The sequence below is a fragment of the Cryptomeria japonica genome, chromosome 5 (genome assembly GCF_030272615.1).
Source record: "Cryptomeria japonica chromosome 5, Sugi_1.0, whole genome shotgun sequence".
Lineage (NCBI taxonomy): Eukaryota > Viridiplantae > Streptophyta > Pinopsida > Cupressales > Cupressaceae > Cryptomeria > Cryptomeria japonica.
In genome coordinates this window covers 606854843-606860892 of record NC_081409.1, presented here as the reverse complement: position 1 = coordinate 606860892, position 6050 = coordinate 606854843, and positions in this window count along the sequence as shown.

Genomic DNA, 6050 nt, shown 5'->3' with positions numbered 1-6050 from the left:
TATGATGCATTAATGAAGGTGAAATATACCTATCATGTGTGTAGTATGTTATTGAGGTAATGAATTAAGTAATGATGTTGAAGTACCCTAGGGAAAGATTATTGATGTTGTGTTGTTTCCGTTTGCGTTATTTGATGAATTGAGCAATTATGTATGTTCATATGGGTTAATTGATGGATGAATGTAAATAGATGGAGATGTTATGTGTTGCATTAGTTGTTATTAGATGTTAATTAAGAAAAAAATTATCTCCATTTGCATATTCTTGTTTAGTTTCTTTAGGGTATTTTGGCGGGCATTACATCCTGAGCCTTTTATGTGGGCCATCTTATCCAAAATTCCATTAAGGAAAATTTTGTTTCCTTCTGCCCGTCATGTTGACTCCATCCATCTATTCTTACACGTGCATCAGATTGGGACATCATTAATAGATGGTACATAAATTGGGATATTTTTAAACCTACTATTAAGATTAAGCATACCTGACCAAATATTGCTTCGGTTGCCCCCCCCTAGAGGGTGAATCAAAATAAATGTTGATGTGGTGGTGGGAATCATGAGCCGATAGGTTGTGGGAGAGATGCATGTGATTACAATGGTAGGCTTGTATCAATAGTGGCACTCCCACTGGGTACTAAGACAAACCACTTTGTTGAGGCAAATGCAACTTACATTGGGCTTCAACTTGTATTTCATGGAGGGCATAAAAATGTATGGCTTGAAACTGATTCGCTTAATATCATTAATTGTCTGATTAAATAGATGCCTCCTAGTTGGACAATCAAATACTTAATCTAGGATTGCCTCGTTATGTTTACCAAGATGGATGAAATTTGAATAACCCATTTTTTCGAGAAGGTAATCAACCAACAAACTACATGGCCAACTTAGGTGTGGTGTATGGGAAAATCAAATGGTGGATGGTAGTGAAAACCTTCCCAATGCACTTGTGTAAGCTAACATAAAGAGATGCTAAAGATCTTGTATACTCCCAAAAGTTGAATACTAATGATGTTATCCTGTCACATGAGTAAAGCCACTTCTTGTAATAAGTGGAATTGACACAATGTTAGGGCTTTCAAATTGTTCATGTTCTATTAGTTTGGTGTCTTCAGGTTTGGGTTTGGGATTAAGAATTTGAACCTCGATATCAAAAAGGGAAATTTGAACATGGAGGGAGATAAAAACATTATGGAGTCATTCTCATACCAGAAATGGGAACAAAATAAAGAAATCTGGACTGAAATTTTATATGTTGGTCTTGTACCATACATCAAAAAATTGCATGGTCGAGATCCCAAGGCGATGGAAGGATTTATGAAGGGTTGGAATGAAAACATTCTTAGTTCTTATAGAGGTGAATTCAGAGTTAATGAGGCATTTATAGCCAAAATTACTATTTAACAAATGGAAGGGAAAACTTTTTACAGAGAGTGGAAGGTGACGAAGGAAGCCCTATAAGTGCTCTTCAACAAGCAAAGTGAAAGGAACAAAATGAGGAAAATGGTTGATGAAGGCTACAACAAAAAATATATGATGAGTCGTTGGGCAGATGTGGCAGAGGTGATTATGAGGTACATCACCTTGGATGGATGTTTTGTCAGTATTTTTTCTTACCATTTCACTATTTTAAATCATTTTAGACATGATAGGAATATTTCTTTGTCATTTTATTTACTCTCTTCCTTGGAGCATAGTCTTTCTAATCATGCAAAAAATAGCATGATAACCCTATTTTACATGGGGGTTTGATTCTCCTTATCATGTAATATTCAAAAATAAATGAGGTCAAGCCATCCCCTACCCACAAAACTGTTAGCAACCCTAAACCCTCAATTGGCCCCGATGTGCATGTGGTGTCGGACACAAAAATTGAAGATGAGAAGGGGTCGGGTGAGATGGCTATTGATTGGCGTGACCTTCATGTTCCAAATGATGACCTAGAAGATTGGCCCTCGGAGGAAGAGGGCCCCCCTAGAAGGCCACTCCTGCCACTAATAGTAGCAGAAAGAGTAAACCCCACCCTAGACTTGCAACCAAAAAGTGCAAAACCCCTCCTTCCAAACCCCAAGAGATATGCCATATTACCTCTAAAAAGAAAAATCTCCTAGAGAAAATGGTGGAGACAAAAGGGAAAGGGGAAGACAAGATTAAATTGGATATTCCTCTCAATGTGGACTAGGTGGACCCTAGAGATAGAAAAAGTGGTGAAGGGGATATTGATATGCTTCTGGCTAACTTGACCACAAGTCAGAAGAAGTACTTCAGTTGGGTGGTTAGCAAAATTCTCTTCATCAAATAGGGTATAAAAGATATTATCAACACCTTTACTGAGAACCTGATGCCTGATAGAACTGATAAGCTCCTGAAAATAACCCAGAAATTGACTGAAGATGAAGGTCATGAAAACAAAGCATGAAGCTAGAATAGGCAATTCAGAGAAGGGTATAGATGAACTAAAGGGTAATCTCAAGGGTTTGGTGGACATTAGTAAAGAGGCTATGAAAAATAGTGATGAAGACTTCAAAAAATTGAATGAGAAAATTGTAGTTCATAAAGCCCATCCACTCAATAGTATTCCGCCATCAACTGCCAAGTCTAAAATGAAAAGCTAGATATAAATCCATAGGGAGTAGATGGATGGTGTCTACTAGACCATCTACTAGGATGAGGAGTAGAAACCAGGAGAAAAGTGCCATGAGGACCATCATGGAGGATCTTGAAGACATAAACAAAAATATATTTGAAAAAAATTATGAGCTTATGGAAGCTCTTGGTTAGCTTTTTGGTTAGTGTTTTGGTTGCTTTTCCTAGGTTTCACTGTTGTATTTTGTTGGGCTCTGTGGGGTGTCTCCCTTGTTTATGTCATTGTTTGGTTGTTGGTACTTATCTGGTTTGATATTGTTTTCATTATTATGCTTTTGGATTTGGGTTTCAGGTCCTCGTAAAACTCATTTTATCTTAATCTAAAATGATGGATAATTAGTAAAATTAGTGTTTGCAGGGATGAGGTAATTTTAGTTGTCTACACTCCATTTTCACTGGAGGAAATTATAATTATGACATTTCAACTGAATCCAAAGAAATCTCTAAGTCTAGACAGTTTTCCTACAAATTTCTCTATTGGAATTTTCAAGGTGGGAAAATATAAAATTGGAGTACATAAAAAAGAGGAGGAAGTTTGTAAAATACATAAATAATACCATGATTACTTTAATATTAAAAAGAACAAATGAACCTCATTTGTAAATTATAGGTCAATCTCTTTATCCAATATAATATTAAAAAATGTGGCCCAAGCTTTAGTAAACATATTAAAAGAGACTCTGGGTAACATCATATTGAAGGAGCAAAATGGTTTCATGCCTAGAAGGGAGATAACTAATAGAATAATAATGAATACTTTAGAGACATTACACACCATCACTTCAAAAAGATTGAAAGATATGCTTATCAAACTAAATGTAAGTAAAGCTTATGATAGAGTTCATTGGAACTTTTTGTTGATAATAGTGAAAAAAATTAGATTTAATACTTCTTAATTGGAGAGAATTTATAAATGTATTTTGTCTCCTCAATTCTTAGTTGTGATCAATGGCATAATGTGTAATTTTTTTGATGCCACCAATGGGCTACAACATGGAGATCCATTATCCACATTTTTATTTGTAATAATGGTTGAGGCAATGAGTTGTCATTTTATAAAAAAATAAGGATAGTGAACCTTTGGAATGGAATTAATATTGCAGATGATATTGATCCAATTACTTATGCTCAGTTCATGAATTGTCATGTTCTATAGAGAAGCAATATTAAAGAAGGATGAACTGATAAAAATGACACCTATCTTTACAAATATTGAATAAGGGTAATTTTGTAATACAAAAAAAGTGATGCAAAGGAAGATTATGAAATTACTTAGTTTCTCTATTTTGCCTATCCCCACAAAACAATTCAATACTCCTTTATTTATAGAGAAATGTAAAACCTTACATTGGGAAGACACATGAAACAATTATAAGAACAAAATAGTGGCATGGAAAATCAAGTGTCTATCATTGGAGGATAAGATCCTTATGAGAAATTCTATCTTATCTACGGTTTTGATCTATGTAATTTTATTCCTTCAAGATGATGGGAAAATAAATTTTCAGTATAGGAAGTTTCTTGAATAAATTCTTGTCGAAAGGTTCCAAGGAAGACAAGAAGATTTCTTTAATATTATATCAATACATCTATCTCCCAAATCAAAATGCCAAATTTTTCAAAAGGTTCCAAGGAAGACAAGAAGATTTCTTTAATATTATATCAATACATCTATCTCCCAAATAAAAATGCAAAATTTGGCTTTGAGGGCTAAAAGTTAACATGGAAAATGTTTAAGAAGCTTGAAAAAATTAGATGTAGAATTCTATAGAATAAGCATCTTGATGACACTAATATGAGTAGAATATTAATGATGCCTAATTCTCATGGCAGATTTGCAATTTCCAAATTTATTTGATTTAGAAGAGTACTTACGGAAAATTTAACTTAGAAAGTTTGTAATCGCAAAAGGTTGAAATTCTGGTTTGATTCTAGAATGAAAATGTTGCAATTGTTGACTTGTTTGACTCAACCAAATGTATAGACAATGTTATTTGAGTAAATAGAAAATGCTATTGGAATTTATTGTTTGAGCCACCAACTCTGCCCCAACATAAACTCCACCTAACTGTCAGGAGTGCTACAATAGAAACATCTTGGAGGAAGATTGTGTTGGGATCTTCATCCCAACAACTCTTAATGTGAACAGTGTTGGTTAATAGATTTTGTTCCCTTAAAAAATGTAACAATATGACTCCATGCTCAGACAAGAGAACAAACTATCAATCAACAGTTGGATAAGTTGCAATTATCTCTACAACTTTCTGTTAAATTTTAGAGGTACAACTCCCTCTTATGATAAAATTTTGGAGTTTTCTGGGGTATGATTTTAACCAGAAAGAAGGAAAGGCAAGATTTTACAAAAATGAAATAAAAAGAGAAGAATTTAAGATTCATGACTTCCATAAAAAAACTATGAAAACCAATAACCATACAACTCAAATATAAATCATTCATCAGTATCCATAAATATATTTCCACTGAAGAATGATACCCATGTATAAGATCATTAATAGAAACTCATACAATATCTGATTTGAATTCACAACAACATATAGAATGACTTTTCATCACAGCACAAAGTCTGAAGCAAGGAACCCATTCCACACATCTAATGAACTAGTTAGATATAGATAAGAGGATAGCATCTCATGAAAATAGCACCAAGTCTTTTTCAAATAGATAATATTTTTTTCAGTACAAAACATGCAGAATTATTGTTAATTCGATGTATCCCCTTTTCAAAAATCCTACCCCCCCCCCTTTCCTATCTACTAATTTCCCCTTGTATATCTATCAAAAAATTTCTGTTTTGAAGAAATAGTTTGTCTTTTCGTAATGGTTTTGAAAACGACCCTCTTGAACATGATTTTTCAGATAAAATAAAAATTACAAGGACTAACATAAACCATATCATAGATAACTATTGGCTCTACACCTCCTCCTCCTCCTCAAGTACCAGGTTTTGACCATCTATCTATGTGTCAATCATTTATTATTTCATCTCCTCTTCTATAAGGACCCAAAGGACTGTTGAAAATTCATCTTTATCTTCTATGAGGTCTCAAGTGAGGTTGGTTAGGTCTAAGAGAATATCATGCATGTGTTTGGCATCTGGCTATATGAGGGGGTCTTTTCCTTTAAGCACCATTTTCTTCAATGTCTCAATAACTAATTATCGGGATTCCTTCCAGAAGCTATTTCTTCCTGTAGGAGCTGTTTGTGATTTTTATCTTGCTTGTCAATATTTCTCAATAAGGCAATAGTCTTTCTATACCCAAAAAAATTGGTCTTTTGCTTCCATGCAAGATCATGCAATCCTTGGATGATTTTTCCTTATTGGTTTCCTGGCCAATTCAAGTCTGGATTATCAAATGGCAATTCATCATGAGGTAAGACCATTT